This window comes from Lissotriton helveticus, chromosome 4_1 (genome assembly GCF_964261635.1).
Source record: "Lissotriton helveticus chromosome 4_1, aLisHel1.1, whole genome shotgun sequence".
NCBI lineage: Eukaryota > Metazoa > Chordata > Amphibia > Caudata > Salamandridae > Lissotriton > Lissotriton helveticus.
Window position 1 is genome coordinate 1693368178 of NC_136063.1, and position 22695 is coordinate 1693390872.

The 22695-nt window shown below is 45.4% G+C and overlaps 1 protein-coding gene across 3 annotated transcripts in view; it reads left to right on the top strand.

The window, feature by feature from the left end:
* Positions 1-5832: 5832 nt before the first annotated feature.
* The window catches only part of LOC144829329 (uncharacterized), a 119956-nt gene continuing 103093 nt past the window's right edge, over positions 5833-22695 (top strand). For all 3 annotated transcript variants that reach the window (XM_078688372.1, XM_078688371.1, XM_078688373.1), the window contains exons 1-2: positions 5833-5921; positions 18828-18998. The gene's annotated coding sequence lies outside the window, so the exon portion shown is untranslated. The remainder of the gene's footprint in view (positions 5922-18827; positions 18999-22695) is intronic.

The following is a 22695-nucleotide window of genomic DNA, read 5'->3' on the forward strand; positions in this document are numbered from 1 at the left end:
GCATATATATTCTGTGCATTGCACAAAAACAATAGACGTGCAATGTCTATCTAATGAAGTGTGCACCCGTGAGTAAATATCCTATGCAGAAAGAAAGAACTTCAGGTTTAAATTCGATCTGAAGACTCCTGTGCCAGTTAACAGTCAAGCAGCACTTCTGGTGTGGTTGCCAGCCTGCCAGAGGTACCCCCGGGTATGCCACAGCACTTCTCAAAATACCAGCGGATCAAGGATGAGCAAGGATGCAACAAGGTCAGTATTGTTCCTTGTGAAAAAAGATAGCTCCCAGCGTCAGGCTAATGTTCAGATATCACCAGCGGCCCAGTGGGGTCCTGAGTGGCCTTTCTGGAGGCAGATGGGTATACATTATCTCCCTTTTATCAACAGGCAGAGGTGTCACTCCCTTCTCGCTGGGCTGACCAATGAATGTGTGCATACTAAGTGGGGACAGGGGGCCTGAGCAGAAGTGGCCTCGCTTGTTTTCAGGTGTTTATAAAACATCGTCGAAGCAGTGTTTTGTGGAAAGGCAATATGCAAATGTGGGCCACTTTTTATTAACGTGCCACGGCTGATTTCTAATCCCAATCCAACCCTGGCTGGGCCCTGAGGGGTTGGGCCACTCCTGCACCTGGTCTGGCTGCTTCAGGTCCTTGCACTGCTGGCTGCAAAGATGCAAATTCCCCCCCGTCTCACTACCCGGCCACTGGTGCAGTATCCCTTGTGGCAAACTACATCAACTACCAACAGGGGGTGCTGCATCACGTTTACCAGCCATACTGGGTATCAGAAGCCAGCAGGGAGGTTAGTGGGGGACAGTACGGCAGAGGAGTCAGTGGCAGCTGGAGGCTCCTGATGGTTAGAGTGGTGGAGGCAGGGAGAAGGGGATCCCGAGGAGGGCAGGGTGTGTTTAGAGTGTTGTGTATATCCTCAGGCCTGTGGTAAAGTTGGCGCAGCAAACCACGAGGCAGGCAAACCAATCGCTGGTATTGTAATAATTGTTGTGTGCTGGAACCCCAGCAGCTTAATGCGTAATACCCAGGACCAATCAAACGCTCCCCAGTCCAGAGGTGAGGAGACCCTTAACCCTGCCCATGCATAGCTACCAAGTTTTCCACCGGCCCATATGTGACATTTCCATATTTTTCGGTATGCTTATGTGTGACATTGGATGATGTTTGAGTGACAGTTTATCGCAAACTGAGCAAAGTATTTATGCCCTGAACCCTTCTCTTGCCCTCCATGTGTGTTGTGAGAGTTGTGAGAGGGCTTCAGTGCCAGGTGTCCATTCCAGGTGAGTGGAGCAAGCAGCCTTTCAAGGACATTGACGTGACCCAGCCTGCTGTGTGACTCAGTGCTGGTAAAATCGCCTCGTTGCACTTGCTATGCTATAAAATTAGCGTTTTAAGCTCATGAATGATCAGCTGCAGTGCCTGCCTGCCCTCTGTTACTGAGAACTGCAGTCACAAAGTCTACCTCCAGTTAGTGCCCTTCCATTTCTGGTGCTTTGCAGCAGTTTTAAGATCTTCTTAGAGTTTCTCATTACTCAAATGGGTGTAATTTCTGATATTTGTATGTTTCCCTCGTCTTCGTTGCTTGATTTTGCTTGTGAGAAAGTGTCACTCAAAGTCGTCGAAATGACACTCATAATCACACTGGAGTTATGAACATTTCACACTTAGCAATCTGAAACCTTGGCAGTTGTGCAACCTTTACCCAGAGACGCCTGAACCCTGAATATCCCACCCCTTCATCTGTGGTGGACTGGACTCAAGAAAACACAATGGAACTCAATTTCCCACCTCTTTAATGCTTGTTTGATAGTCTTGTGCTCTGAAGTGACCACAGGTGACATTTAGGGCACAACATAACACGAACAGTAAATAAATAAATTATGAAAATGCTGTGAATGTTTAAGCGAGAGCGATAGTATACTTATGGGGGGTTGGGTTTGAAGGGTAAGAACGTGCAAAAGTTATGATGGGAATATGTAAAAAGCCCTTCTGTGGCTGCAAACTTGCAATTCACACAATCATAGGGTTTACGGCTGCAATGTACAAGTGCCTTATTAAGTTGGCTTTTTTTCACAACTGAGGGCTTTTGCAACCCTATCTGATATGCAAATAGAATGAGTACGAAAGGTGGCTCACCCTCCTATTTGCGATTCAGCCAATTATGTATTGATGTCACCTCAACTGCGGCCGCAAATATTTATATTTATAAAGTGGTTAAAGCAATAGATATCTGGGCACCGAGTTTTCCTTCAGCAATCCTTGTTATAGCGTTTAACCTCAATTTCTTTAGAGCACTGTGCTACCTTTTACGATCATGTGGTACCCTACCTCACTGAGAGGCTGTGAGTGAGAGCCACGGATAGAATGTGCTAGGCAGGGAGCGACTGTAAAACCATGGAATGGAGTGCATTATCCAGGCCTGTCAACTTGAAAATGTACCTGCTCAGTTGAAAGAGAGGCTTGGAATTGTACGAGTACCATTCATAGTGTACCTTCTGCATAATGTCCGTGCTGACGTCACATTGCACTGACATAGCTCAAGGTAAATAAAGCTCCAATTTCCCTCTAAGCCGTCTGTACTAAATCAGTGTGCTTAATAAGGCGGGCGGGAAAACGGACTAACAACTGACTGAACCGAGCGTTTTATGCAGATATTCCATTGGGTGTTAGGAATGTGGATGAGTGTGCAAGTCAGGTGCAGTTTGCGTATTATAGAGGCGCAGGCATCAGACATAGACTTACCCACTGAATTCCTGGGGCCTTATTTATGAAGGCCTTGCGCCACCGGTGCGTCACTTTTAAAATGGGAAAAAGTGACACACCGGCGGCACAAGGCCTTCATAAATAAGGCCCCTGGTTCTACTATCATATCAGTGACTGCATTGCCCCTGAATGTAAATCCATACACTGCCATGGCAGTTCCTACATTACCTCAGTATCTAGAACACCACAGTAGCACCGGAATCCACAATAGGTAAGTATGAGCAGCAAAATTGTCTTTTCAGTAAACAGACTAAAACATTATGTAAAGACCCATCTCAATGTAAGTACCATTTCCAACATGCGACCCCCATATCATCATGTGCTTGATATAGTGAGGGTCTAGTGCAGCTGTAGCTTTGAAGATAAAACATAGGGCTTTAACTTGGATTTGTTTTTCAGTAATGAGCCAGTGTAGGTCACGTAGGACAGGCGAAGTCACCACAAATATCAAGAAAGAAATAGCTTCTTCTTTTTTTTCTGTCAGGGTGGGAATGTGTTTTTCAACTCTGGTCACGGCCGGAAACAGCATTCTTTGGAATATGACATTTTTACACCATGGCAGTCATTTCTACATGAATCATCTGAGGCTGATTGAAAGTCCGAGGCACGTCGAGAAAATGGAAGATGAATTTCGATCACCCCCGGCCCGCGCCCCCTAGTGACGCCACTGGGGCAGAGGCGCCATAGATCTCCCACATGATTGAATTGATTAAATAAAATTACACACTTGACTTGAACACAACAACGGCGCTGCGGCAGCCAGCACAAGCGCAGCATATGTTTAAAAATTCATACATTTTGCAATTTGCACACATCAGTCAACTTAGAGAAGAGCAGCACTGCACCTACTTTATTCTTAAATAATCTTCAAAGTTCTCAATCTCTGTGATTTCTGTCTAACTCAGTATCTCGACGACGACTCGAGTGAAGAAGTATGAGTATCGGAGGTCTGCTGTGCAGTGTGCACGTGGCGACTAGCGACGACTAGAGCCCCCGCCCCCCTACACTAGAAACTCAACTAACTAGTGAAAAAATCATCACGGCGCGCGCGTCTAGAATCATGGCCAATCACTGCATGGCTTCACATGCTGAAGTCACACAGTGATTGGCCATGATATGCAGTGCTCAGCCAGTGTGCCACCACCCACGCGCGGCATCCAATAATTGATTGCCTGCCCTTCTGCGCGGTGGGCCAGCCAATCCTGGCCCTGCATGCAGCGCTAGGATTGGCTAGGGGGGCACACAGACTACTCGCCCTGGCGCGCCTTTGAAACCCCGGGCCCGGCTACAGCAGCACCCCCCTGCCCTTCGGTCCGTCTCTAAAGGGGAACTTGACTGTCAGGTTAGTAACGCGCATGCTCGGCCAAGTTACAGGCCAAAAATCGTCATGCGCAGACAGTACTGCTGCTGGTGCTGGCCTGCTGCAGAAGACTGTCACTCAGACCAGCCAGCCCCACCCCCTGCGCACTCCTTATTCCATCGGGTGTGTCCCGAAGCGCTGCGCTGCGGTGGCAGCGGCGCTTTATTATTTGTTGTGATGTCTGATTTATTTCAATTTGAATTGCTGCTCTTGTCACGGCGGTGCGTCCAGAGGCAGTGGTGCTACGCCCCTATGGACGCACCGTGTCTGCTAATAAGTCTTTAAAACAGCCCAAATGAACCCTTATGTGCAGTCTTAGAATAACAACAGGTTGAGATAAAAAAAAACAACAACAAGGAATGAAACCCATGACTTACAATTTGCATACAGCTCATAGATGCTGGTAAATAGAGCACTGTGCTATATTTTTAGGCTTGCAACGTATAAACTGAAAGTAATAGAATTATCGTAGTGACAAAAGTAGCCCACTTACTAGGGTGACCAGAGTTTTAAAGCCAAAAACCGGGACATTTGTCAAAAATAGAGGAAGGACTACAATTTTACTTCAAGCGATGAGAGCGCTCCTCAGCAGAGAATTACAGAACAGGCAGTAAGAACATACATAAAATGTAAATTTTAAGCCCAATAGCTTGTCCGTTAATTAAATTGCTTTCTTGAAACAACTGCTAACTATCCCTGCTTTGTAAAACATAAAAAACACCTCCCACCGTTTTCAGTCGACCCTCTCCAAAAACGGGGACATGAGCTAAATTTCTTGAAATTTGCTGGGACAACTCGTTAAAAACAGGGACCGTCCTGGCAAAACGGGGAAGCCTGGTCACCCTACCACTTACCAATCTAAATAAAAAACAAATTTGTGATCAGCATGTTACACAATGTGCTTTGCTGCAGGGATATTAACCATCTATGTGACTTTTTCAGTCAAAACCTTGATTGGACAATATGCAGAACCCTCCCAGAACTGTGTTAACCACTAGAGTTATTATACTGCTATTATAATCCCGTCAAAATTACTGGTCACGCAATGATCTCTGCGACAGGTGTCTTAACCCGGCAAGATATTTTAAAATGCAGCCTCTTTGTTGGAACAGATTTACTGCCACTTATGTCCTAGTTGACAGTTTAAGTTGACTTGTCAGACTCTGTCCCTCGTGGCTCCATCCCCTTTTTTCTGCCTCACCTCGACCCCCAATTCTTGGGTTGGCAGTCATTTTTCCAAATCCAGGACGGATCTGTCCCCATACATTCTCGCACTTATTCAGCCTTTGCCTCATTCCGTTATTAATCCAAACACCTATCCTACAGACTAGACACGCACACAGACCTCCCAATCAGTGAAGAACGTTCACTCTTAGAAAGAACATAAGAAAAGCTAGACCTATTTGCTGGTTATTTCATACTGTCTGGGGGGCTATTTAAAAGTAGTCCATACACCGTGGCGGTGGCGGGCGGATGTAGGATGCAGTAGGGTTAAGAGGGCGATGAAGGGGGTTCATTGTAGGCTGCGCCGCCAAGCCACCCAGTCCAAGTTCTAAGACCCGCGTAGTACCATTCGACCACGAATTTGAATACAAGGCGAAATCAGACACCTCTCTAAGCATGAACAGGAGAGCAGTGTTCGTTGCGGATGCCTCTTTACAGCACACTGTACGCATGCGCTGGGGAAGAGCGTCTAGTGTTCGAGTGGTCTCAGCTGATCCAAAATGACAGGCTCAGGATTCCCAACCTGAAAACCCGAAGATGGAGGTTTATAAGAGATAAAGCAGGTTAGATCCTTCTCAGGGGTGCGCTCTGAGGGAAGGGGTGTGCCGTCTGTGTACCGTGCAGCTGGGCTTCTCTGGGGAACCGAGAGCCCTTGCTTCTTAATAGCTTTCTCCCTTCCTAGGAAGTGCTCTCTGGTGCTGCCTCCATCCCATATGCGCGTTCCTTTAATTTAGAAAGCATTCCCTGCCCCCCACCCTTGTACGTTACTCCACAGAGGGTCTGGGAAAACGTATTACTCATTATTATCATCAGCACACTGTAGAGTGACCCAAGATGGTTCTCTGATGAATTTGACAATATGCCTACAGTTCCACAACTGCCCATTGGATAATATTACTGCTCTTGCTTCATCACTCACATCCTCAACTTCATGTACAGGAGTAAATCTCTTTCCTCCATTCCTAACTTTGGACTTAAGCAACTTGATGCGCACAAAACCCCCTCTCTTAAACACAAGCCCCTTCAAACACATAAAATCTAGGTTAACTCTTCTGTTGGCTTAATGCAGCCTTGTCTTTCATAACTCTTAGCATCTCATCTCTTATTTCATCACCAATCACCCTCACACTGTTCAGGAATTTGTTCAACCACGCCGGACACAACAAATCACTGGCAATCCCCTCCTTGAGAGCTATGAAAGGTGTAACTCTGGTACACAGTGTGGAGTATTTCACTAAGCCCACAACATAAATGTAAGCAAATCCTCAACGTTCAGTCTCATAGCACCAGCCCCTCTTACAAACTCACAGATTAACCTTTCATTATTCTTATCAAACCGTTACCATGAGGATGATACAAACTACTCCTCTTGTGTGTTTATATAGTGGATGTACAGAGCACCAACAATTAAGATTGTAAATAGTCCCTCAATTACACAGGTCCATGCTTGTAAGACAGACAAGAGATCGAAGATTCGATTTGTTTTTATTCCATTTCTTTATATAATTCAGTTTGAACAACAGCCGACACGTGTTTTGTCGTTTTTTAACGACTTTTTCAAGGCTCCAACAAGTAGTCAATGGACAGACAGTTAAATCAGTGGAAGCGAGAAAATCAAATCTTAGTTCTTGGAACCCCAAGGACCACAAGTAAGAATAATCTGAGAAAATATTGCTTTCCACACAAAACCTCACAGTTTGTGTCCACGCAATGATATGCAATAAGAATCATGTAGCTTGTCAAACAAAAGAAGTCAATTGTGAAAATGTATGTATGTACGTCTGTTCCAACAAGAGCCCTAGTTAGCTAGTTTCTTCGTATTAATGAACAATCGGCCATCCGTATTCAAGTCTGAGTGTACGTACACGTGGACTCGAATACGGACGGACGATTGTTGGAACAGACGTACAAGCATATATTTTCGCTATTGACTTCTTTTGTTTGACAAACCACATGACTCTATCTATAGCCAAGCTCTCTGATATTATTCGCCCTGTGCGGACCCAGATGAGAGGCTGCGTATACAGTAGCCTGACCAGACTAAGGAAGGTAACTCCGAAACCATGCTGTTGGAGGACTGCAAACAGGTAGGGCCATTCAAGTGAGTCGAAGGCCTTCTCTAAATCTAGGACCAGGCCCCCCGAGCTAGGCCAGAAGGACTTGGCATATTCTTGAAGCCGAAAAAATCTCCCTATGTTGAGGGAGGTGCTTAGAATTGACACAAAGCCATTTTGGTTAGGGTGCACCAGTGACTGTACCAACGGTGACAGTCTGGCCGAGATTACAGAGGCTAAGATTTTATAATCGGTATTGAGTAGCGCTAGCTGTCTGTAGGAGCACAGCTGTGTTGGATCCCTATCTGGTTTGGGGAGCGATATTAACAACGCTTCAGGTTGCTTTTCCGTAAGCGTGTAGGCTGACAGTGCAGCGTCGTACAATGTTTTTAATTGGGGTACCAGCAGCATAGTATATGAATTGTAGAATTCAGGTGGAATGCCGACGGGGCCTGGGTACTTGTCTGTTGCCAGGACGCGTATGCTAGCTAGGATTTCTTCCGGGGTGACTGGTACGTCTAGCTCTAGTCTCTACTCAGGGGTTAGGCTTGGGAGGGTGATTTCCGCAGGAAATTGTTGGATCACCACAGGCAGTGCAGTGGTGGCAGATCTGTACAGTTCTGTGCAAATTCAGAGTGTGTTTCTTGTTGTGTGTATAGAAGTGTGCCCTGTGGGTATTAGATCGTTATTATGGACCTCTGGGCGTCCTCTTGTCTGATAAGCCAGGCAAGCAGGCGCCCTGCTTTGTCTGCAGTGCTGTGGGTACATGTTGAGTGCGATGTATAGTTAAGGCATCTTAATCTATCTAGCAACCAAAGGTGTTCTTCTCTGTTCTCCTTAAGTCGTGGTCTAATTAGTGGGTTTTCGACTACTTGTGTTTCAAGGTGGATTAGCCCTTCCTCCACCTTCTTAATGTCTGTCTCGATAACTTTACACAAGCCTGTTTGGGTATTTAGGCAGCGGCCCCGAATTACCACTTTGAAAGCATCCCACTTAATTAGGTGCGATGATGCAGTGCCTGTGTTGTCATTGATACAATCAATGATTTTTGTGCTGAGTGCCTCGCAAAATGGTTTATCCCCCAGCGTCTCAGGTTGTAGGCGCCACATGGGGATGGCTGCTGCAGCATTATTCCATGACATTTGCAGTATTTGCGGATTATGATCGGAATGGGTTCTCCCCAGGTATTTGGTTTTACTCACTGCTGTTATTATGTCTTTCATGCGGAGCAGCCTATCCAACCGAACATGCAGACCGTGGGAACCCGAATAGTAGGAGTACACCTTGTCTGTGGAGTTTCTTTGTCTCCAGACATCCACAAGATGCCAGTGTGCCATCCAGGCATTTAATGCTCTCATAACTATTGTTGTGGGTGTTCCAGGAAGGGGAGGAAAAGACCGGTCAAGATACACATCTAATACACAGTTAAAATCCCCACCTAGCAACTTGGGTATACCATGCCTATCAGAAAGTTTGAAGGACAGTGTTAAAACTTCTGCATTCCTACGAACGATTATTTGCACAGGGAGTATTTGCAGTAGCTTTCAACAATTAGGGTCGAGGTATGATCCTCTCACCCGAGCCAAAAGCCATGCAATGGCGAGATTACTTGACCTATAATACTTGATGGTACGTTGAAGACAAATCAAGTTTGGAAAAAACTTGTGTCCCTTCGAAAGTGGTTACCATTTCATCAGTTTTGCCAAAAGATGGCAATACACCCAAAGCCCGTTGTTCAGGCTCTTCAGCTCCAAATACATGCGTAATTCATTGTCCCAGTCAACGACAACTATAGACGAGTCTCCTTTGGTTCAGTCACCTCCACCTTAGACTCTTTATCTAACAGTCCACTCAATTGACTTCTCATGCTCACAGGCACACGCCTCAGCTTGTGCTTAACTGACACTGCACCCCCTTTGACTCCAATAGCATGTAAAAAATCCCTTGTGTTCCACCAGTTGATCCGTCAGTCAGTCAGTCAGTCAAATTATCTTTATTCGATTATTAAAAATCATAAAAGAACGAGCATGAGTACATAACAATTCATCAGCACAAATACAAGCCAAAATTTATATGATTAACATACTTAAAAGGTATATATTAAAAAACCAATTTAAAATCACAGTATAGACACAAAATACATAAAAAAGATTAAACATTAGAAAAAGTTTAAAAATTATTAAGAAAAGGGACCCTCAGGGAGGACAAAAAGTGATTTTGAATTAAAAATAGAGAACAATATTCAGTGATCATTAAAGTGACTAGCTCTAATGCGGTTCTTATTTATCCGCGCTGCAGCAACTAAAAAGTTAGCCACATGGAAAGCTACTTTAGCATTAGGAAGGAGTTGCAAAAATATCATGGCAGGTTTAACCTGAATAAAACCTTGATTACGCAGGATTGGGAACAAGTATTTTTTCCTAATATCATTATAATGTTCACAGAACATAATAAAGTGTGTTGTGTCCTGAATAGAAAAGTGGTCACAATCACATGGATCGGCATCACCAGGTCTACTCCAGATTTTACAGTTACCTAGAACAAGATGGATCAAATCCAAACGGAATCTCGTTAAAAGGAAACGATGGTATGAATTAGTTACCAGGAAGAGATATGGTTCTAATCCTGGTCCAGATTTCAACATACTATGTTTCCTTACCGTGGGTTTGCTTAACTCTATAGCTTCCCTCTCTAAGACATATAACTCGTTCAAGGTATTTTTTACAGTTTTAAGGTCATCTTGAGTTATTAAGTCTGGAGAAGAAAAAAGCTCCGGCCGGCCGGCAAGAGTCAGCTGTGTTTGTACAAATTTAATCCACGGAATGTGTAAAGCTCTGTCCAGGGCTAAAACATCTTTTAAGATAATATGATTTAGTGAAAGCTCCTGGTTGAGCCAGGTCTTCATCCATCCTGTAACAGGGACTAATTTTAAGGAGTCCGTTATGTAACCCAAACCTAGCTCTGCATGCAATATAAAGGTAGATGTCGATTGGGGGACTGAAAGCAGAGATCTCAGGAATTTATTTTCTGCTTTCTGAATTTTAACATGGCTCGTATACCCCCAAATAGCAGAGCCATACAGGGCTATGGACACACATTTTGCCTTGTAGACTTTAATGATGCTTTCCATGGGGCGGGCACCTAGTTTCTTAGCAAAACCAAGCAACCCTACGGCCGCTCTAGCGACAGCGTTGCTTTTAACGGAGTGCTGTGGGCCCCAAGTGCCCTTTTCATCAAAGGTCACGCCTAGGTATGGGAAAGATGAAACTCTCCTAACCTCTTTCCCTGTGCAATAAAAAGTTTTAGACTTTTTTTCCCTGCCTGCCGCTCCTGCAATCATCACGTGGGATTTCTCTGTGTTAGTTTTCATGTCCAGAGAGGTAATGAAATCTCCAAAGGATGACAGGAGTTTGTTTAAAGCCACTCCGGAGCGTGCTAATAAGACTGCATCGTCCGCGTAAAGGAGGACAGGTATCTTTGTCTCCCCTGCACGTGGAATGTCAATGTGGGATGCAGCCATAACTTTCTCGAGGTCATTTATGTAAAGGGTGAAGAGGAGGGGGGCAAGGATACATCCTTGCCTAACCCCCCTCTCTGAGTTGAAATGACAAGTGCATCTTCCTTCCATAGTCACTCTGACCGATGTCTTAAGCTCTCTATGTAATTCTGATAAATAGTTGACCAAGGGGGGGTCAATGCCCATAGCCAGGAGGATCCTCCACAGCTTACCCCTGTTGACCAGGTCAAAGGCTGAGGAGAGATCCATGAAAGCCATGTACAAAGAACCCCCCTTAGCAACCACATATTTATTTAAAATTAGTTCCAGGTTTAGACATTGATCTAAGGTACCCCTTTTAGCTCTGAAACCATATTGTACATTTGATAAAATGCCCTTCCCCTCTATCAGCTGGGTCAGTCTACCTAAAAGGACTCTACCTAAGATTTTAACGCTTGAATCTATAAGTGATATAGGCCTATAGCAAGCCGGGTCTGTCCTTTGTCCTTTTTTAAAAATAGGTACTATGGTAGACTTTGTCCAACTGACAGGAAAGATAAGGTCCCTAGTAACGTTAAAAATATTTGTCAGGATCTTGGAACTAAATACTGGGGCACTTTTATAAAAATCTGCTGGGACTCCATCGGGCCCCGGTGCCTTTCTGCAAAGTGTATCATCAATAGCCTTCCTAACCTCCTCAAAAGTGAAGGGAGAGATTGTAGCAGACGATGGTTGCAAAGATTGCGTATCGCAGTCTGAAGGAATATCTGGGTGACTATAAATTTTACTAAAATGTGTCACCCATTGATCATCTGGTATAATACAATCTGCTCTCTGGTTATCTTTACCGATAAAGTATGGGTGATTTATTATTGCCCAAAATTTAGCGCTATCTCGTTGTGTTTCAGGCAGTAATAATTCACTCCATGCATCGTTTTTTATCTCAGATTTCCTAAGCCTGATAGCCTGGTTATATTGCTTCCTCAGCAAAGCTATCTGAGCTTTATCTCTTGGGTTATTTTTTAAAGCCTTTAAGAGAATTGAATGAGCCTTAGAGCATCCAGAATTAAACCATCTGGGCCCCCTGGTCCTATCGGTCTTTATCTTTACAGTCAGGTCTAAATTAACTTGACGACAGATGGCGTCAAAGGCCGCAATCAAATTAGGGCCAGGGTTCTTAATATCCAAACAAATTGCGACCTCCCCTTCTACCTTTGCCAGGGTTTCCTGCAGAAAGGCAATAGGGGTCACTTGATCCCATTTTAATCTTCGATTCTGATCTTTTAGGACCAGATTCGTCGCACATAAAGTGTCAGCCTTTCTTTTTTCCAAGACTCCTTGTGATAAAATCTCTAAGATCACCGGATTGTGATCACTAAAAACGGTGGTCTCTACCCTATAATTAATAACTTCAGGTAAGAGACTTGATGATAAAAAGACATAATCTATAATTGTACCCGTGCTATTGCCTACAAATGTCGGTGCCCTCGGGCCTATAGGGCAACAAGACGACTCATACAAGTTAAAAGTAGCTAGAATCAATTCCAACGTCTGTCCACGTGATGTGTGTTCAAAGTGTGGAGGGGAGGAATGAAAAAAGAGATCCTCTTGTCCCAAATAACAAGGCTCTTGGCAGGGATGAATATTAAAGTCTCCCATAAGGATCATCTCATACCCATATGAACAAATCTCACTGTGATTAGACATGAATTCCTCTAAGATTAACAAATGCTCGTTAACAGTTTGACTGACAGGTGAATTATAAAAATTAACTAATACTATGGGAGAGGAATTTGGCAGAGTTAATTCTACCGCTAAACAGTTAGGTGAATTGAAAGTAATGTGTTTTGGCTTTCCTTTAAGGTCCAATGAAATATATGTAGCCAAACCCCCCTTTGCCCTTCCTGCCTTACTAGGATCCGCAGGGACAGAAAAATGGGAAAAACCATCCAAAACTAGGTTGTCTGATGTTTCCCATGTTTCTTGAAAAGCAAGAACATCATAAGAACTAATTATATCCAGCCAGTGCTTATTATTTAATTTTGCTCTAAGGCCAGCGATGTTCCAAGTCATAACTTTGCAAACTCTTGTTCCTGCGGGACTCTGTACTAATAAACTAGAGGCAGGATGAAGGGTGTCACCTCTATTTTCGTGTCTCGGGGAAAGTCAATCGTTATGATCCAAGGAGGATAGTGGAGCATAGCGATTGAACAGCTGGAGGGGTTGTACAATCGGATTAAACTGTGCTGGGTAACGGTGATAACCTGCTATATTTTGTCTTGATTCCTGATCCCATCTAAAATTCAAATCCCAATTGCTATCCCTCCCCGGGGCTGGGGTTCTTGGGTAAGTAACGTTCTGCTGTTCACCGTAGAAAAACTTTAAAGTCAGAGGAACAACAGTACCCCGTCTGCGTTGGGGAGGAAAAATATTATCAAGGATATTGGGAAGAACATCATTTGAGGAGAAACTCACTGCCACACAGTCCCCTTTAAATTTTTTTGGTCGGTTTCCCAGCCAGGGGACTCTAGTTACTGACTTAATAACACTAGCTAAGTGGCGCTTACCCCCTGGTGCAAAACGTGTATTACTGGTCAACCAGTGTAAAGCCTTACTGCTAAGAGAAGTAGGGTTTTCCACAGCTCCCTCTTCCAATAGGGGCACATTAGCTAAGACTAAAACCACGGGTGTCGCTTCTTCCAAAAATTGCAAAGAGTCTGATGAGTGGGTTTGTGCTGAAGTGATATTTTCCTTAGATGTTATGTCTATGGGAATGTTAGTTAACTGGGGACCCTCTCTATCAACAACGAGTGACGGTAGTTCTGATAATGATATGTCACTTGGTGGACGATTTGACACAATTTCAGTAACAACATCCCCAACAACATTTCCAACAACATTTCCCCCTGTATTTTCGCTTAGATGTGTAATATGCGTGGTGATGTTTTCTATTCCATCAGCAACCCCCTTATGAAAACCACCCAACTTCTTAACTTCTGTTTGCAACTTATCAATTTTGGACATTAGCGGTTTAATGAGGGTATTAATTTTTGTCTCGAGGAAATCTGTAATTTTTTCATAAAAAGCATCCTCAAGAGACAGTCTTGATATACCATCCTCATCGCTAATTACTTGTTTGGCCTTCGGGGTAGTAACCCTCTTCCGTTTGGCACCTGAACGAAGCCCTGCTCTCTTTGGTGGATTTTTGGTGCAAAGTCTTCGTGGCCTAGGGCCATAATTTGTAGGTGACTGCTCGTCCAAACGTGTAAAAGACTGTTTTTCTAAATCAAGTACTGAACCCGTGTCCATAGTGCCTTCGGCTTCCTCACACAATAATACATCCTCAGGTACTAAAGTAGCGTCAATAGATGTGTCAATCAAGCTTTGGGAGATAGGCCCGCTACAGTTCTCCCCAGATGGCTCTTCTTGCAAGATAATGTCATCAATCAAGGAGGATGTAGGGGGTGACAAGCATCTCATGTCAGGGGATTGACTCAACCCTAAAGATTCTCTTCTCTGCACGTTAATTTTCTTAACAGTTTGCACCAAATAGTTATTAATAGTGTTAGTTTGAACCTCTTCTGGTTTCTTAGGCATTATTAGCGCTCAATACGCAAGACCAGTATTTACACAAGAATAAAAGAAGTCTAAACGGTAGGTCTTACTTGCAAGTAGACTTCAGCTAGCGTTTAAACAGCGTTTCCGGCCCTGCCCCTGCCTCTTCCTGCCGATGAGGGCCGTAGAGGGCCCGCCCTTTGCCCGGGCTTCGCCCCGGGCGTCCCGCGACGCGGGTCTCCTCCTCCTTTATGTGTCCCTCTGCGCTCTTCCGGCGCGTCCCGCGTCACTCACGCGCCGCCGCGAGGCCTGCCGGGAGTTGAAGTCCTCCCGGAGCGGCGGCGCGGTTACCAATGCCCTTTGATGACTCTCGGCGGTGGCGGCTTGGGCGTCGTTGCAGGCGAGTGCTATGCGTGGCCAGGAATGACTCTCGGCGGTGGCGGCAGGTAAGTGGCTCTCCCCCCGCTCTGCCGGTCTCCTCCTCCTTTATGTGTCCCTCTGCGCTCTTCCGGCGCGTCCCGCGTCACTCACGCGCCGCCGCGAGGCCTGCCGGGAGTTGAAGTCCTCCCGGAGCGGCGGCGCGGTTACCAATGCCCTTTGATGACTCTCGGCGGTGGCGGCTTGGGCGTCGTTGCAGGCGAGTGCTATGCGTGGCCAGGAATGACTCTCGGCGGTGGCGGCAGGTAAGTGGCTCTCCCCCCGCTCTGCCGGTCTCCTCCTCCTTTATATGTCCCTCTGCGCTCTTCCGGCGCGTCCCGCGTCACTCACGCGCCGCCGCGAGGCCTGCCGGGAGTTGAAGTCCTCCCGGAGCGGTGGCGCGGTTACCAATGCCCTTTGATGACTGTCGGCGGTGGCGGCTTGGGCGTCGTTGCAGGCGAGTGCTATGCGTGGCCAGGAATGACTCTCGGCGGTGGCGGCAGGTAAGTGGCTCTCCCCCCGCTCTGCCGGTCTCCTCCTCCTTTATGTGTCCCTCTGCGCTCTTCCGGCGCGTCCCGCGTCACTCACGCGCCGCCGCGAGGCCTGCCGGGAGTTGAAGTCCTCCCGGAGCGGCGGCGCGGTTACCAATGCCCTTTGATGACTCTCGGCGGTGGCGGCTTGGGCGTCGTTGCAGGCGAGTGCTATGCGTGGCCAGGAATGACTCTCGGCGGTGGCGGCAGTTGATCCTTAAAAATGCCCAAATGGCTTTCCAATACTTTCTCCAGATCACCAGTTTTACTTTCCATAGTCACATTTTCCACCCACATCGCTTGTTCCCTACACTTTGGTTTCAAATTAATAAATAAACACTCCTGATGATACGATCCTAAAATATTGGGACCCTTCACAAATGCAAACACGTTGCCCTGAACTGCTCCCCCATAAACACCACAGTTGTTTCAAAATAACCCACAAAATCGATTTTTAGATCCATTATACACCCCAGGATTTATGTAAGGGGGAATGATGGCATGGTTAAGACAACTCTTATCTGTTTTACTCCGATAGACAATGGTGATTTTAGGCCCCAAATGTGTTAACATAAGAACAACCATGCCTCCCACAACTACATTTTTACATAGGATTCTTCTTCATTGGCAGATCTTGCTCATTCACTTTTAAACACAAAATTAAACTGCTCAGATTACTCACAAGCCTTGATCATTTAGCCCTTCAATGATGAGTTAACTTTGTCACTTATGTACAACATGCTGTAAATCCTGGCAAAATGGCAAATTCAACACATTTCATACACCCTCCCTGAGGCAGGGCACTTATCAGGTCTCGCGTAGGCAGCGCGCATGCGTTGCCTAGGTATGAGACCTTAAGCCATTGGTTCCCTTTTTCGCCCAAAAACGTGCACACGTTGCATTGCCTTCAATGGCAATGCGTACTCATTTGGCGATTCCCTTGCGTGAGTGAGCAGCTGGCGCCATATCCCGCCTTGCTGCTCGCTCCCGCAAGGGAATCGCACAGGCCCCCTCCTCTCTCCCCCCCTGCTGCCGCGCGCTTGTTTAGACTTGTGCCCATACGCAACCACCATTGCACCTTTAAAAAAACATTTTTTATTTAAAAGATGCTGCAAAGTGTGTCCCGACCTTGCACTGTACCGCCAAAAGTATGTGTTAAAGCAAAAGTCTTGCAAGGTGAAGCGTCTTGGCTTTGCAATGTGACCCTTACGCTGTCCTCAGAATGTATGTAAGGTAACTGAAAAATGCAGTGAATATACTTTTTTTCGTGTGAGCTTACATTTTTATCCATCACCTTTTGCTGACTTAGAATTAGGTGGTGTTGCATTATTGAAAAAAATGCAGCAAGACCTCGTCGTGCGCAGAAATACCCCAGAGGTTTAAAATCTGTTGCTGCCGGCGAACTGTGGAAACCCCTCCTTGTTACCCACACGTGTGGAAATGCTGCTGATCCTGAAGGCAGTCTGGTCATTACAGTATTGTGGCATTGCCCTCATTGAGTTAGCCTGGTGCTTGAACAGGGGGTCAGTCAACGGCCTGCCTTGCTTTTGCCCCATAGAACCCCCTCCTGCTTTGGAAAGCAGGCGTGTGAGGTGTAGTGTGTTGTGTTTTGGCACAGCTGTGAACAGGACGCGCCCCTCCTTGCACACAGCCTGGCTCTGCGGGTCAATAACTTTCTCCATTCTGCTCTTCATGAGTGACACGATCTTGGCTATGATGACACAGCGTAGTGTCGGTGTGCAGTGTGTGCTGTGTTGTAGGTGTTGTACGGGGGAGGGGGCACTGCAGGTAGGAGAGCCCTGGTGGGCCGAGCTCCTCCGGGGGCAGCGTGTGTGCTATTTGTGACTTGCGACGCCTCCTGTGTCGGATTGGGTTACCCTGGCACAGACGGAGCCTGCCCCCGGGCACCCTGACACAGCCCCTCGCCGCTCTTTGGGCGGCAAGCACACAGCGTGCAGAGAGCTGGGGACTGGAGGCATGTGTCCGGTGGGAGTTGTGACTACACGCTGCTCAGGGAAACAAGCTTCCGAGGACCGGTTTCTGGCATTTCAGCCGTCTTCAGCCCGGCTTGCTTGAATCCGGTCCAGGGAAGGCATGGCTTGGCAGTTCGGGCTGGACTGTTCCCATGAGGCACAGGGTCAGACTGATTTGCATATGGCCATGTCTGAACTGGGGTGGCAGAGTGGGCTAAAGAACGGTGATGGATTAAACCCAGATCTGTTGACTGGGTGTGAGTGTTTGATTGGTTCAGATGCTCCGTCCATCACCACCCCCTTTTGTACCAGTTCGGTGTGTGACGGCACAGCAAAGAGGTGAGTGCAGCATGTGAAGAAGGTTCAGGGGCTTGTGCTATTTCGTCTTTAGAGTGCACAGGACAGAGTCATGGAAAGAGAGGGCAACTAGGTAGTAGCAGCGAGATACAGTAACTGTTGTTTGCAGAGTGCCCAGATGAACGTGTCCTTGGCAGTGTGCGGAGATGTAGACAGGTGTCTTGTGCAATGATGCAAAATGCAGCTTGTGGTGTGCAGTACACAAAGAGACACCAGAGTGTGCTGTGCACGTTGCGCAGTACCATGGTCGCGTACCGTGCAGTATGGTAGGATCAGTGGTCGAAGTGGGCAGAATCCACAGGGCACATTGTGCCCCTACTTCTTCAATTATAATCCGTTCCCCCTACTTTTTTCTTTTAAAAATGCGCTCCAGGACGGCGTAGATAGTCAAGGCTTATAAATAAGGCTTCGCTGTTGGGAGACGGGTGGGGTGGGCATAGAAGGAAAAGGACTGTCTCTACTTTCTTGCCCAGAAAACACAAGGACCGTGTCCAATTCTCCTGCTCTGTAGCTGACCCCTTCTATTTCTTCCTCTTCTTCCACCTCTTTCTGTCTGTCTTGCTCCCCCTTACTTGCTGAATGAACAAGCATTGGCATAGCCAATAGGTCTCGCCTTTGGGACCTTATAAGTATTAAGTTATGCAGCACAATACCCTTGGTGCAACAACATCAACTGTTGCATGGCTAAACACTTATAAGGTCCCAGAGGCGAGACCTATTGGCTATGTCAATGCTTGTTATAAATAGCAACATGAAACTTTGAACCACATCGGAATCAAGTACCTTCTCTGCAATGTCCTTGCTTCCAAGGTTGTGATTCTTTGGTATCCCCCGCTATTTACTCTTAACAGCAAACACTGTCTAACCAACCACTTTATTAAACTCTTTAGCAGACTCTTTTGAATCTTCACTGTTGTTTGCAATCTCCACTCTCTCTTTCAAGGAAGGGTTTCTAGAAGTAATACGTCTTTCTGGATCCTCTTGTTAAAACATCTAGTGGCAGCAACTAAATTAGGCAGTTTGGAGAAATGTTTTTCATGTTGTTTAATGTCCTCATATTCATCTAACACTCCATCTTCATTTTCAGAAACAAAAACTGGTTGATGTTTGAAAATGTCCTGGCCTTCCAAACCCAAAGAATGCGTAAATAACCAATGTTTCCTATCTGCCTTCAACTTGAAACCATCAATTGCACTGAGGTACTCGTGGACAACTCTAAACTACTACCTCCATCTCATTAGAGTTTCACAAGATCAAGGTAAAAATGGTGGAGAAAGATTGATGGGCTGCATTTCGAAAATAAATGTATTGTTGTAGTGCAAGATGTCGCACACATTATTATTTAGAAAAAATATGTAGAACATAACCAGTATCCAGTATCTATGTATGTACTTAGAAAAACAGGATAATGAAGACGATTCTAAAGCAAATTCAAAAGTGCAGAATATTCATAAATCTATCAGAATCATGTGTTTATAAGTCTTTTAGTAAGACTATCTTGCAAGAAAAATCACTCAAATGTAGATTGAGGAGGCATAACAAAGTATTCGTATTGCCCCAAAAATATTCAGCAAGTCACAAAATACCACTCCATGGATCAGACTACAAGTATAGCTCCCACGCACAAATGATGATATCACCATTCCATTGTTTAATTAGCCTTTTTTTGCTTGCCATGCTCACTGCCTCATAGTGAAATATGGTGTAGCCTGTTCCAGGTCATAATATTCAGAACCAAAGATTCTCTCTTTTTTTTTTTTTTAAACATTTTATTGAATTTTATTAGATACCCGATACAGTTCATTAAATACAGTATACAATAAGCATAAAACCACTATACAAGTATCAAAGTGTTAAAAAAGAAGAAACATTACAGATGTAACAGCTGTGGCTAATATCATAATTAATTTCACAGTTTACAGCTAGAATAGCATAGCAGCAGGGCTATAGGCGAGAGTCTCTCCAGATTTTTAGCGGGGCTCAGAGTTTTAACTTCTCTAGTTTTCCTGCCTCTTCACCTATAGAGGGCAGACTCTATGTTATGGATCCCTGAAAGGCGAGAGAGCCACATCTGGAAGGACGGGCCTCACTATCCTTCCAGCCTGCTGCCAGAATAATCCGAAGGATAGCCACAGAGATAAAAACAAACGCTTCTTCATCCTTATTCAGTTTTAATTTGCTGTCATACCCAAGAATCATCAGTGTAGGGCAGTGGTTCCCAAACTTTTTTGACCTGTGGCTCCCTTGACCTAATCGGCAGTTGACCGTGGCTCTCCACTATTTTTGTACCGGTGGGTGGGTGGTATGTACCTCCTGTTATCTTCCTTAAAATAATTGGGACGCATTATTTCACTCATCCAACCATCCGTTTACTCATCCAGCCATCCGTTCTCTCATCCATCCACCCTTTCACTTCAATCATCTATCCATCCTTTTGTCCATCTACCCCCTTTCACTAACTCATCAATCCTTACATCCACCCTTTCACTCATCCATCCATTCACCATTTCACTTATCAATTTATCCATCCACCCATTCACTTGCCCATCATCTACCCTTTCATTCATCCATCCATCCATCCATCCTTTCACACACCCATCCACCAATTCACTCACCCATCAGCTGCCCTTTCACACTCATCCATCCTTTCACACACCTATCCACACTTTTACCCATCCATCTACCTTTCCACCCATACATCCATCTATTTACCTTTTCTCTCATCCATACTTCCACTCATTCACTCATCCATCCATCCTTTCTTTCATTATCTATCCATTCCCCCTCTCATTCATGCATTCATCCTTTCAGTAATCCATCCAGCCATTCAGACATTCCTTCACTTATTTACTCACCCACCTTTCTACATTATGAGCTGAGCCTTTGTCTGCAGAGTTGCAGGCAGAAGAGGCCTATCAAGAACGAACTACAGCAAGGGGTGGGGTGCGGTGGGGGAGAGTTCACTATGCCCCTGCACATAGGCAGACTGATAACGTAGAAGTCATGCATGATGCACAGTGCCAGGATGTGAGGTTACTGTAACATGGTGTTGTTTCCAGGGCTTTAAGCGGTGTAAAAAAACTGGGGGGGGTCTCTTCAAAGGTGTTGGATGTAATTAAGAGCGCAGTTTAAGACACCTAGGCTAAAAATCTGCGCTTAGCATAGTGTTCCGCCGACTGGTATTATGTTGTTTCTGTCATAAATATATAATACAGCAAGTATCATTGCACCAACAACAAGCCAGGACTATTGGCTTTGTCAATGGTTGCTAGTTCCTTAAATTAAAAAAGCAGCAACCATGGCTTTGTTGAATATAATATTGAAAATACTTCAGTTCAAAAATGATGAGACAGTGAAAGAACGATAACCTGTTCTTTTAAACTTATTTCACAGGCTTCTTTAAATGAGGTGTTCTCTAACATTGCAGCATGGGCGTTTTAATTTTTTTTCTAACAGAAGGCCCTTCTGTACACTGAGACAAGAGGCCGCCACCACATGCTTGAACACCCCTGACTGCCCCATTGTCATTCAGTAAGTGGCAATCAGCCCCATACTGAATTTCAATGGGCGGGAGGGGCTGCTCTTGTGCTCCTTGAGGAGTGCGAGGCGGCTCCAGCAGCGGGGGTGATGCCTCTCACAGGGGAGCAGCGCTGCTCCCTGTGATGGCCAAAATGACAGATAAAAGGCAGGGACGGCCCGTGGAATTTACGGACGGTTGGTCACCCTAGTGTGCGCGGCGCCCCTGGCACCTCATTACGGCGCACCGGGGTGCCGCGGCGCACTGTTTGGGAACCACAGGTGTAGGGGATAGGCTGATCTCAATACCTAGCAACCCCTCCCAACATGTCTGGATATTCATACGAATCTCTGAGAGCTTTACACAGTTAAAAAACATATGGGCTAAATCGGCTGCTTCCTCAGTACATCTAGGACATTTACTATCATCCCTCTTACCCCACCCAAATAACTTAGCTGGGGTAAAATATAGGTTGAATATTGTCATATAATGCTAGGCTCTCAGATTTGTAGAACGGAACCATTTCCCGTCCAAATCCAGCGCTTTTACTAGATCAACCGCCGGATCCCCTAGTTTGACCATCCAAACTGATTCAATCTTATCTATATCATTATGGAGAGTTAAGATTAGGACTTTATAGATAGGATTGATTTTGACCCCCCCACCTACAATATATTCCACCACGATGTTTTTACCCCCTGGGGAGATAGTTGGCCTTCTTCTAGATAGTGTTTGTTGCAACTGCAAAAATGTAAATCCTTGAGCAGCGGGAATTTGATATTTACCCTGGATTTCATTCAAACTTAGCATTCTCTCTCCAGTATACAAGTCTCCAACTCTTCTGATTCCTAGTCCCTCCCACAACCTCCAAAGATTATCGCTACTTAAAAATGGAAACAGGCTAGAATTCCAAAGTGCGGTATAATAATTAATTTGAGGGAATTCCCAGAAGTTTCTGGATACTCTTCCAAACCTGCCAGGCACTTTCCAATATCTTGTAACGTTTTTTGTTATAATAGCACTTATCCGTTTTGCGTAAGAGTACGCCGGTAGTCTCCTTGCCCAATAACAGCTCAAAGATGGAGGGTGGGTATTTAGCCCCTAATCGAAGGTCAGATGTATTTTGGGCACTATCTAATAGGCTAGCCATTAGGCTAAAGAGACAGCTCAACATATAAAATCTTATTTTAGGAGCCACTAGCCCCCCCTTATCCAACGGTAATGAGAGAAATTTCATAGACCGTCTGATTTTGCCATATTGCCAGATGAAATTCGCAAAGGCTGCTTCTAAGGACCTTAGCACATCCTCACCGACCACCAAGGGGATAGTGCGAAATAGGTACAGTAGCTTGGGGAACATGGTCATCTTAATGACGTTAACTCTACCTATTAGAGATGTACACAATTAATTCTTTTTAACTCTGCAGTAATGGTCTTA